The sequence below is a fragment of the Amphiprion ocellaris genome, chromosome 21, assembly GCF_022539595.1.
Source record: "Amphiprion ocellaris isolate individual 3 ecotype Okinawa chromosome 21, ASM2253959v1, whole genome shotgun sequence".
NCBI classification, from domain to species: domain Eukaryota; kingdom Metazoa; phylum Chordata; class Actinopteri; family Pomacentridae; genus Amphiprion; species Amphiprion ocellaris.
In genome coordinates, this window is record NC_072786.1 from 11,978,264 (window position 1) to 11,989,744 (window position 11,481).

Consider the following 11,481-nt stretch of genomic DNA (forward strand, 5'->3'; position numbering starts at 1 on the left):
CACTTTAACATCAATGAATGACACTGAAGTTTAATCTCTACGTAAATGAGATTGAGTCTGGATGTGCTGCTCTGTCATTAACTCTTAAGTTTAGGGAAAGTTCAAACAAAAGAGGACAGTTCAGATCAGACTTGAGAATGAGCTTATTCTGAACAAACATCTCAGACTTTCTGAGCTTCAGCACCTCTAGCAAGATATTTTAACAACAAGCAACTCAAGAGATCCAGAAGTTGGAGAGAGTTAGCTTTAGCTGAGCCAAAGAACATGTGGGACGCTAACCTAGCAAACATTTCAGACTTTTCTCTGTGAATTCTGAGAAATGATTTACTATTTAATGACAGCTACACATCTTAACTCAGTCTCATTAAAACAGACTCTAATTCAGTGTCATCCATCCATATTAAAGTGCAGTTACCCAAAATGTTTGTTGCATGAGCTCCAACAAAACCTGTCCAGGTAGAAGGCCACTTTGACAAACAGGAAGTGGAAGATTCCAAGCAGATTTATAGAAGGGGGAACCGGACTGTACTAAGTGTGGTCAAGTATAGAGGGGTGTTTTGTGGGTTTTTAAGGCTGATAATGATTATTAGTGAGACATTTGGAGTAGATATTCATTTGCAGTCAATGAAAGTATTTAAAATCTTGAGTTAAACTTAGAAGAACACAAACTAACAGAAAACTTTGTTGATACGTTTTTGTTTTGTTTACAGATGTTAAGTTAAAGGAGTTTTATTTCACTCCAGAAGACAGAGCGACCACAAGTAGATAAAGGTTCAGAGCCAAAGTAGCACCATTTTTAAATGTATTTACTACTGTAAATCAGTAAAAAATAAAATACTGATAATCAGTTAATCAGTCAGCCCACAATTACTACAATTCTACCATGTATGTCTTTCCTTTGACTTGTTATTTGTACAATATACGATGTATATGATGGCGTTTTTTCATACCAAAGGCTATACTATGATGTTTTCTAAGAGACATACTCTGTTTGTTCTGGCTCTGGGCCGCTGCACTCCTCCTCTGTTGTTTTCTGGATTGTACTCAGCTGCATGCCTTCGTCCACCAGGCCTCCGTTGACTCGTCCCGCCTCCCGTCTCTGGAGCTGAAGCTGGATTGGAACAGACCAAAGTACAGTCCAATCACGATGCCAGCTGCCTCTCAAAAGGCTCCTTCATCTGGCAGGTGGCAGCACTTCTTCTGAGGGGAAGCTGAGCTGGCCCAGCAGAACTTTGGAGATGTGTTCCAGTGGTTGGTGGATGTGTGGGGAGATAGAGAGGGACCTTTGAATTGTTCACAAAGGAAAACAGGGAACCCATTGGTAGTTTTAGTTTAGGGTGCTACTGTGGTGTGTTTTTGGGTTTTCAGAGGTGAACAGGAAGAGTTTTTTTTCATATTGATTATCTTTTACTTTGTTCCTGGTTGGAATGCCCATCAATGTCAACGTGAAGTTCACTTTTAGTTCTGTTTATTTATTTTTATTTTACTAACACCCATTTGCTTTTAACCCCCTCACATGTTGTGTTGTTGTAAACTTCCTCTTTCAAATAAATACTTCTCTAACCCTCTGGAAACCAGCGTTTGGACTGTTTTTGTGTTGCTCCTCACCTACTTCAGACAGCCGGGACAAAACAACGCTTTGTGGACAAAAGGCTTTTCTATGACATTTTTAGAGCGACACGCTATACTATGTCAAAAAAAATGTGATTTTTCAGCATCTTGTAAAAACGTGCCATATGATGAAATAATGTAAAGTAGGCCGTGAAAAACACTCCAGAAAGGTTTTCTTTGAAAAAAAAATCATCGTGAATTTTGGCGCAAAAAAAAAAACGCCATAGTATACTATGTCGAAAAAAAATGCGATTTTTCAACATGTTGTAAAAACGTGCCATATGATGAAATAATGTAAAGTAGGCCGTGAAAAACACTCCAGAAAGGTTTTCTTTGAAAAAAAAAAAAATCATCATGAATTTTGGCGCAAAAAAACACCATAGTATACTATGTCGAAAAAAAATGCAATTTTTCAACATGTTGTAAACACGTGCCATATGATGAAATAATGTAAAGGGGGCCGTGAAAAACACTCATGAAACGTTTTCTTTGAAAAAAAAAATGAATTTTGGCGCAAAAAAAACGCCATAGTATACTATGTCGAAAAAAAATGCAATTTTTCAACATGTTGTAAAAACGTGCCATATGATGAAATAATGTAAAGTCGGCCGTGAAAAACACTATGGTAAGGTTTTCTTTGAAAGAAAAATCATCATGAATTTTGGCGCAAAAAAACGCCATAGTATACTATGTCGAAAAAAAATGCGATTTTTCAACATGTTGTAAAAACGTGCCATATGATGAAATAATGTAAAGTAGGCCGTGAAAAACACTCCGGAAAGGTTTTCTTTGAAAAAAAAATCATCATGAATTTTGGCGCAAAAAAACGCCATAGTATACTATGTCGAAAAAAAATGCGATTTTTCAACATGTTGTAAAAACGTGCCATATGATGAAATAATGTAAAGGAGGCCGTGAAAAACACTCCAGAAAGGTTTTCTTTGAAAAAAAAAAATCATCATGAATTTTGGCGCAAAAAAACGCCTTACTATACTATGTCGAAAAAAAATGCGATTTTTCAACATGTTGTAAAAACGTGCCATATGATGAAATAATGTAAAGGAGGCCGTGAAAAACACTCCAGAAAGGTTTTCTTTGAAAAAAAAATCATCATGAATTTTGGCGCAAAAAAACGCCATAGTATACTATGTCGAAAAAAAATGCGATTTTTCAACATGTTGTAAAAACGTGCCATATGATGAAATAATGTAAAGTAGGCCGTGAAAAACACTCCAGAAAGGTTTTCTTTGAAAAAAAAAAAATCATCATGAATTTTGGCGCAAAAAAACGCCATAGTATACTATGTCGAAAAAAAATGCGATTTTTCAACATGTTGTAAAAACGTGCCATATGATGAAATAATGTAAAGTAGGCCATGAAAAACACTCCAGAAAGGTTTTCTTTGAAAAAAAAAAATCATCATGAATTTTGGCGCAAAAAAACGCCATAGTATACTATGTCGAAAAAAAATGCAATTTTTCAACATGTTGTAAACACGTGCCATATGATGAAATAATGTAAAGTCGGCCATGAAAAACACTCCAGAAAGGTTTTCTTTGAAAAAAAAAATCATCATGAATTTTGGCGCAAAAAAACGCCATAGTATACTAAGTCGAAAAAAAATGCGATTTTTCAACATGTTGTAAACATGTGCCATATGATGAAATAATGTAAAGGGGGCCGTGAAAAACACTCCAGAAAGGTTTTCTTTGAAAAAAAAAAATCATCATGAATTTTGGCGCAAAAAAAACACCATAGTATAATATGTCGAAAAAATATGCAATTTTTCAACATGTTGTAAACACGTGCCATATGATGAAATAATGTAAAGTAGGCCGTGAAAAACACTCCAGAAAGGTTTTCTTTGAAAAAAAAAAATCATCATGAATTTTGGCGCAAAAAAACGCCATAGTATACTATGTCAAAAAAAAATGCGATTTTTCAACATGTTGTAAAAACGTGCCATATGATGAAATAATGTAAAGTAGGCCGTGAAAAACACTATGGTAAGGTTTTCTTTGAAAGAAAGATCATCATGAATTTTGGCGCAAAAAAACGCCATAGTATACTATGTCGAAAAAAAATGCGATTTTTCAACATGTTGTAAAAACGTGCCGTATGATGAAATAATGTAAAGGAGGCTGTGAAAAACACGCCAGAAAGGTTTTCTTTGAAAAAAAAATCATCATGAATTTTGGCGCAAAAAAACGCCATAGTATACTATGTCGAAAAAAAAATGCGATTTTTCAACATGTTGTAAAAACGTGCCATATGATGAAATAATGTAAAGGGGGCCGTGAAAAACACTCCAGAAAGGTTTTCTTTGACAAAAAAAATCATCATGAATTTTGGCGCAAAAAAAACGCCTTACTATACTATGTCGAAAAAATATGCAATTTTTCAACATGTTGTAAAAATGTGCCATATGATGAAATAATGTAAAGTAGGCCGTGAAAAACACTCCAGAAAGGTTTTCTTTGAAAAAAAAATCATCATGAATTTTGGCGCAAAAAAAACGCCATAGTATACTATGTCGAAAAAAAAATGTGATTTTTCAACATGTTGTAAACACGTGCCATATGATGAAATAATGTAAAGTAGGCCGTGAAAAACACTCCAGAAAGGTTTTCTTTGAAAAAAAAAAATCATCATGAATTTTGGCGCAAAAAAACGCCATAGTATACTATGTCAAAAAAAAATGCAATTTTTCAACATGTTGTAAAAACGTGCCATATGATGAAATAATGTAAAGTAGGCCGTGAAAAACACTATGGTAAGGTTTTCTTTGAAAGAAAGATCATCATGAATTTTGGCGCAAAAAAACGCCATAGTATACTATGTCGAAAAAAAATGCGATTTTTCAACATGTTGTAAAAACGTGCCGTATGATGAAATAATGTAAAGGAGGCTGTGAAAAACACGCCAGAAAGGTTTTCTTTGAAAAAAAAATCATCATGAATTTTGGCGCAAAAAAAACGCCATAGTATACTATGTCGAAAAAAAATGCGATTTTTCAACATGTTGTAAACACGTGCCATATGATGAAATAATGTAAAGTAGGCCGTGAAAAACACTCCAGAAAGGTTTTCTTTGAAAAAAAAAAATCATCATAAATTTTGGCGCAAAAAAACTCCATAGTATACTATGTCGAAAAAAAATGCAATTTTTCAACATGTTGTAAAAACGTGCCATATGATGAAATAATGTAAAGTAGGCCGTGAAAAACACTATGGTAAGGTTTTCTTTGAAAGAAAGATCATCATGAATTTTGGCGCAAAAAAACACCATAGTATACTATGTCGAAAAAAAATGCGATTTTTCAACATGTAAAAACGTGTCATATGATGAAATAATGTAACGTAGGCCGTGAAAAACACTCCAGAAAGGTTTTCTTTGAAAAAAAAAAATCATCATGAATTTTGGCGCAAAAAAAACGCCATAGTATACTATGTCGAAAAAAAAATGCGATTTTTCAACATGTTGTAAACACGTGCCATATGATGAAATAATGTAAAGTAGGCCGTGAAAAACACTCCAGAAAGGTTTTCTTTGAAAAAAAAAAATCATCATGAATTTTGGCGCAAAAAAACGCCATAGTATACTATGTCGAAAAAATATGCAATTTTTCAACATGTTGTAAAAATGTGCCATATGATGAAATAATGTAAAGTAGGCCGTGAAAAACACTCCAGAAAGGTTTTCTTTGAAAAAAAAATCATCATGAATTTTGGCGCAAAAAAACGCCATAGTATACTATGTCGAAAAAAAAATGTGATTTTTCAACATGTTGTAAACACGTGCCATATGATGAAATAATGTAAAGTAGGCCGTGAAAAACACTCCAGAAAGGTTTTCTTTGAAAAAAAAAAATCATCATGAATTTTGGCGCAAAAAAACGCCATAGTATACTATGTCAAAAAAAATGCAATTTTTCAACATGTTGTAAAAACGTGCCATATGATGAAATAATGTAAAGTAGGCCGTGAAAAACACTATGGTAAGGTTTTCTTTGAAAGAAAGATCATCATGAATTTTGGCGCAAAAAAACGCCATAGTATACTATGTCGAAAAAAAATGCGATTTTTCAACATGTTGTAAAAACGTGCCGTATGATGAAATAATGTAAAGGAGGCTGTGAAAAACACGCCAGAAAGGTTTTCTTTGAAAAAAAATCATCATGAATTTTGGCGCAAAAAAAACGCCATAGTATACTATGTCGAAAAAAAAATGCGATTTTTCAACATGTTGTAAACACGTGCCATATGATGAAATAATGTAAAGTAGGCCGTGAAAAACACTCCAGAAAGGTTTTCTTTGAAAAAAAAAATCATCATAAATTTTGGCGCAAAAAAACGCCATAGTATACTATGTCGAAAAAAAATGCGATTTTTCAACATGTTGTAAAAACGTGTCATATGATGAAATAATGTAAAGTAGGCCATGAAAAACACTCCAGAAAGGTTTTCTTTGAAAAAAAAAATCATCATGAATTTTGGCGCAAAAAAAACGCCATAGTATACTATGTCGAAAAAAAAATGCGATTTTTCAACATGTTGTAAACACATGCCATATGATGAAATAATGTAAAGTAGGCCGTGAAAAACACTCCAGAAAGGTTTTCTTTGAAAAAAAAAAATCATCATGAATTTTGGCGCAAAAAAACGCCATAGTATACTATGTCAAAAAAAAATGCAATTTTTCAACATGTTGTAAAAACGTGCCATATGATGAAATAATGTAAAGTAGGCCGTGAAAAACACTATGGTAAGGTTTTCTTTGAAAGAAAGATCATCATGAATTTTGGCGCAAAAAAACGCCATAGTATACTATGTCGAAAAAAAATGCGATTTTCAACATGTTGTAAACACGTGCCATATGATGAAATAATGTAAAGTAGGCCGTGAAAAACACTCCAGAAAGGTTTTCTTTTAAAAAAAAATCATCATGAATTTTGGCGCAAAAAAACACCATAGTATACTATGTCGAAAAAAAAATGCGATTTTTCAACATGTTGTAAAAACGTGCCATATGATGAAATAATGTAAAGGGGGCCGTGAAAAACACTCCAGAAAGGTTTTCTTTGAAAGAAAGATCATCATGAATTTTGGCGCAAAAAAACACCATAGTATACTATGTCGAAAAAAAATGCGATTTTTCAACATGTTGTAAAAACGTGTCATATGATGAAATAATGTAAAGTAGGCCGTGAAAAACACTCCAGAAAGGTTTTCTTTGAAAAAAAAAAAATCATCATGAATTTTGGCGCAAAAAAAACGCCATAGTATACTATGTCGAAAAAAAATGTGATTTTTCAACATGTTGTAAAAACGTGCCATATGATGAAATAATGTAAAGTAGGCCGTGAAAAACACTCCAGAAAGGTTTTCTTTGAAAAAAAAATCATCATGAATTTTGGCGCAAAAAACGCCATAGTATACTATGTCGAAAAAAAATGTGATTTTTCAACATGTTGTAAACACGTGCCATATGATGAAATAATGTAAAGTAGGCCGTGAAAAAGTATGTCGTCCACAATATGACAAAAACGTCATAGTTTAGTATGTCATCCAAAATGCGACCAAAAACGTCATAGTTTAGTATGTCATCCAAAATGCGACCAAAAACGTCATAGTTTAGTATATCGTACAAAATGCGACCAAAAACGTCATAATTTAGTATGTCGTCCAAAATTTAACAAAAACCTCATAGTTTAGTATGTCGTCCAAAATTTAACAAAAACCTCATAGTTTAGTATGTCGTCCAAAAATTGACAAAAACCTCATAGTTTAGTATGTCGTCCAAAATATGACAAAAACGTCATAGTTTAGTATGTCGTCCAAAATTTCTTGGTCGTGGTCTTTCTGGTCCTGCTCCAGAACGCCTTCATCAACTACGTCTTCTTTTGAAGAGGCCGTCAGATGCTGCAATCTCTGACCTTAAGGAGGAACTGCTACTTTTACTCTGTAACGAGACGGCGGTTATTTTACAGACCAAGCTCCTGGCGGCTTTGAGTGAAAGTTTAAAAGTGGACTATAAATGTGAAGAATGTTGGCAGCAGCAGACTGTGAGCAGCGGAACAGATGTGATCAGAAAGAAGTCATTTTCTTTTTTCTTTTCTTTCTGGTTGATTTGATGCTGTCAGATGCAGATGTTGGAGCTGATTCTGATCTTTCAGGATAAAAAAGCTGCTTTTCCTTCACAGACTTTTCAGGAAATTATTCTCTCAGGTTTTCTATGCTATTTATATTTTTATTATCTGTGATTATTTCATTATTTCTTTATTGTAAAAATAAAGTTTGAGGCATAAAGACTCACTTAGTTATTTTAATCCTGAAATCTTTGATGTAGCAGAACTAAACTTCCATTTTCCTTCTTGTACTTCTGATACTAGAACTAAACGTATCTTCAACACGGATCATCTGCTTTTAATGAATCAGCAGCAACATTACAACAACAAATTAGACATTTTCAACAAATTAATGAAACTGATGTCGTTTAAAACTATCAGAGTCTGTTTTAGTGTCAAATTAAAGCTGATTACTGACAACTAGAACATTAACGTTACTGTTTTAATCACATTTAAGTTTCCTGAACATTACATTAATGTCAACCAGCCACAGTTTTATGAACTTAATGAACCACATAACAGGAACACAACACACTTCAGCTGTTTACATGAAACTCAACACATTAGCTTGATGCTACGTTAGCTTTAATCAGGCTACGACTGAGCAGCTAGCTCGGTTAGCATCGCTAACATTAAAGCTAATATTTACTATGCTAACTTTCTTCTCTGGTCAACACACACTGAAACAAACTCCACCAACATCTGGAGTGCATGGCACACATTATATCTGACACTAAAGCTGCATATAAAGTGCATTAAAAGCGGCACCGATACGAAAATAAACATTTACTTACTGAACTATCAGAGTCCTTTCAGTGTCTGCTGGTAGAATCAGCCGAAGGTAGAAAACTGGTTAAAACAAGCCAACGGGCAGGAAAACTGTCTGTGGAAAATGTTGTGCTGTTCCACCGATAAATAAACCAACAGTTATTGTATCAGAATTAATCCAAACGAGTAGAGCAGAGTCTCTGCTGCCTCCTCCATAGGACCTGTCAATCATTCCAGACCGGACTGTCAATCAAGTAGTCCCGCCCCCTGGCTTCGCAAAACTTTAACGCTCTATAAAAAAATCAATATTGATTTATTTTAAGATCACTCACCTGATCTCTCATTTTGACCACGAAAACTCACGAAAAAAATGTATGTACGGTCTATGCACCGTACTCTGTTTGGCTCCACACTTGCTGATGACCACTTCCGGTCTCAGAAAATGAAAAAACGGACCTTTTTTCGTTTCTGTCTCTTATTGATTTTACTTTCTTGTTATTCTAAATATAAAACGAAAATCAAAGCATTTTTTAAATAAATCGTATATCCCTTTTTGATCATGAAAAGGAAAAACGCCTTGTATTTCAATTTTAATTTTTGTATTTTAAAACGAAAATCAAATAACCACTAGTTTTTTGTTTTTCAATACCCGTTTCAGAACGGAAAGTCCAATTACCAGATCCGTACATGGACCGTCTGAGTCTGGTTTTTGATTCTGGTAACTAAAATATTTTCTATGTTTGTACTGAAACAAAGAACAGAATCATGTTTTTGATTTCATTTTTAAATGAATTACAGATTGTCTAATAAGATCCAGACCTTTTATGACCGTCCTCGCCTGGAGACCTACATCTTATCACAAGGCATCTCGAGAGAAACAGACAGTGACTTCATTTTTATCTCATGATTCAGATGACGCCACCGACAATGAACAATTAATCGCTTATGAGTAACTTGAGCATGAACAGTGTCTCATGTTTTATGATTTCAAAACGGCTCAGTCATAAAAGTACACTTGCACTTTGTCACGCTTGCTGACAGGCAGAACTTTCCACTGACTTTTGCTCATAGTAATTTCAAGCAAAAACAAGTTAATTCTTCAGGTTAACTCAAAATTCCATAATTAAATTTCTGTTTTTCTCTGTGTCTTGTCTATTCAGTTTTAAAACAAGGAGACCATTTTTTCCTTTTCCTCTCGAGTAGAGCTCCGTTAGGCTGCAATACCATTTTTAACCCCAGTAACAAGCTGTTAAAACACTGTCAGCCAGGGGGGCGCTGTTCCCCTCAAAATGAATTAAAAGTGGTGAATGCAGAAAAATATATTAAATAATATTTTGGTGTTTAATAAATTTGTCAAATCAAGGTCAAGGTCAAAGCACTTTATTAATCCCGAGGGAAATTACAACAGTCTGTTGCTCACATCCACACAGACACAGAACAAGGATGAAAGATAGAGTACATATTTTAAAAATGCAATAAATAATTAAAACAACACTGAAATGTGCAAGTTATCAGACACAGCAAAACAATGCTCAGGACATCTCCAGCACTCCTCTCCTGCTCCTACCTGAAATGGCTGCATTATACAGCCTGATGGCACGTGGGACAAAAGAGTTCTTCAGTCTCTCAGTGGAGCACCTCAGCGACAGGAGTCTGGAGCTCATGGTGCTCCTCTGATGGGAGAAGACCGAATTCAGGGGGTGGCTCTCATTGGACAGGATGGCCCTGATTTTAGAGAGTGTCCTCTGCTCCAGCACCTTCTCCACAGAGTCCAGACTCAGTCCAACCACAGAGCAAGCTTTACGTATTAGCCTGTTCAGCCTCTGGATGTCCTTCCTCTTAGCGCTGCCCCCCCAGCACACAACAGCATAAAAAAGGACACTGGACACAATGGATTGATAGAACATGTACAGTAACTTAGAACAGACCCTGAATGAAGCCAGCCTTCTAAGAAAGTACAGTCTGCTCTGCCCCTTCTTGTACACAGAGTCCATATTTGCTGACCAGCTCAGTTTGTTGTCCAGCTGCAGCCCCAAGTACCTGTAGGTGGAAACCATCTCAACAGCAGATCCATTAATTCCGATGGGCTGCAGAGAGGAGGGTGCCCAGCGAAAGTCCAGCACCACCTCCTTTGTTTTAGCGGTGTTCAGCTGAAGGTTGTTCCGCTGACACCACCCCACAAAGTCTTTCACCAGGTCCCTATATTCACCCTCTTCTCCTCCCCTGATACACGCCACAATTGCAGTGTCGTCAGAGAACTTCTGCATGTGGCATTTATCTGAGTTGTACCGAAAGTCTGAAGTATAGAGGGTGAAGAGGAAGGGCGACAGCACCGTACCCTGAGGTGCTCCAATGCTGCAGGTCAGTGTTGAGGACCTGCCACCCCCCACTCGAACAAACTGTGGCCTGTTGGTCAAGTAGTCCGTAATCCAGTTAACGAGGTAGGGGTCCACAGCCATGATGTTAAGTTTCTCCTGGAGAAGGCTGGGATGAATCGTATTAAAAGCACTGGAGAAGTCGAAGAACAGCATCCTCACCATGCACCCCCCAACATCCAGGTATGCGAGGGCACAGTGTAAAAGGTAGAGGACAGCATCCTCAACCCCCACCTTCTCCTGATAGGCGAATTGGAGGGGGTCCTTTACCAGCTGCACCTGAGGTTGTAGGAACTGCAGGACCAGACGCTCCAGTATCTTCATCAAGTGCGATGTAAGCGCAACTGGCCTGTAGTCATTCAGCTCCTGAGGGCGGCCCTTCTTTGGAACTGGAACGATGCAAGATGTTTTCCACAGTGAGGGTACTCGCCCCAGACGCAGACTCAGGTTATAGACCTGTTGTAGAGGTCCTCCAAGCTCAGCAGCACAAGTCTTCAAGAGCCGTGGACAGACTTGATCCAGACCTGCTGCCTTCCTAGGGTGTAGATGTAGCAGCTCAGTTGTAACTTGGACTGCTGTAATGGTGGGAAGCGATGGGGT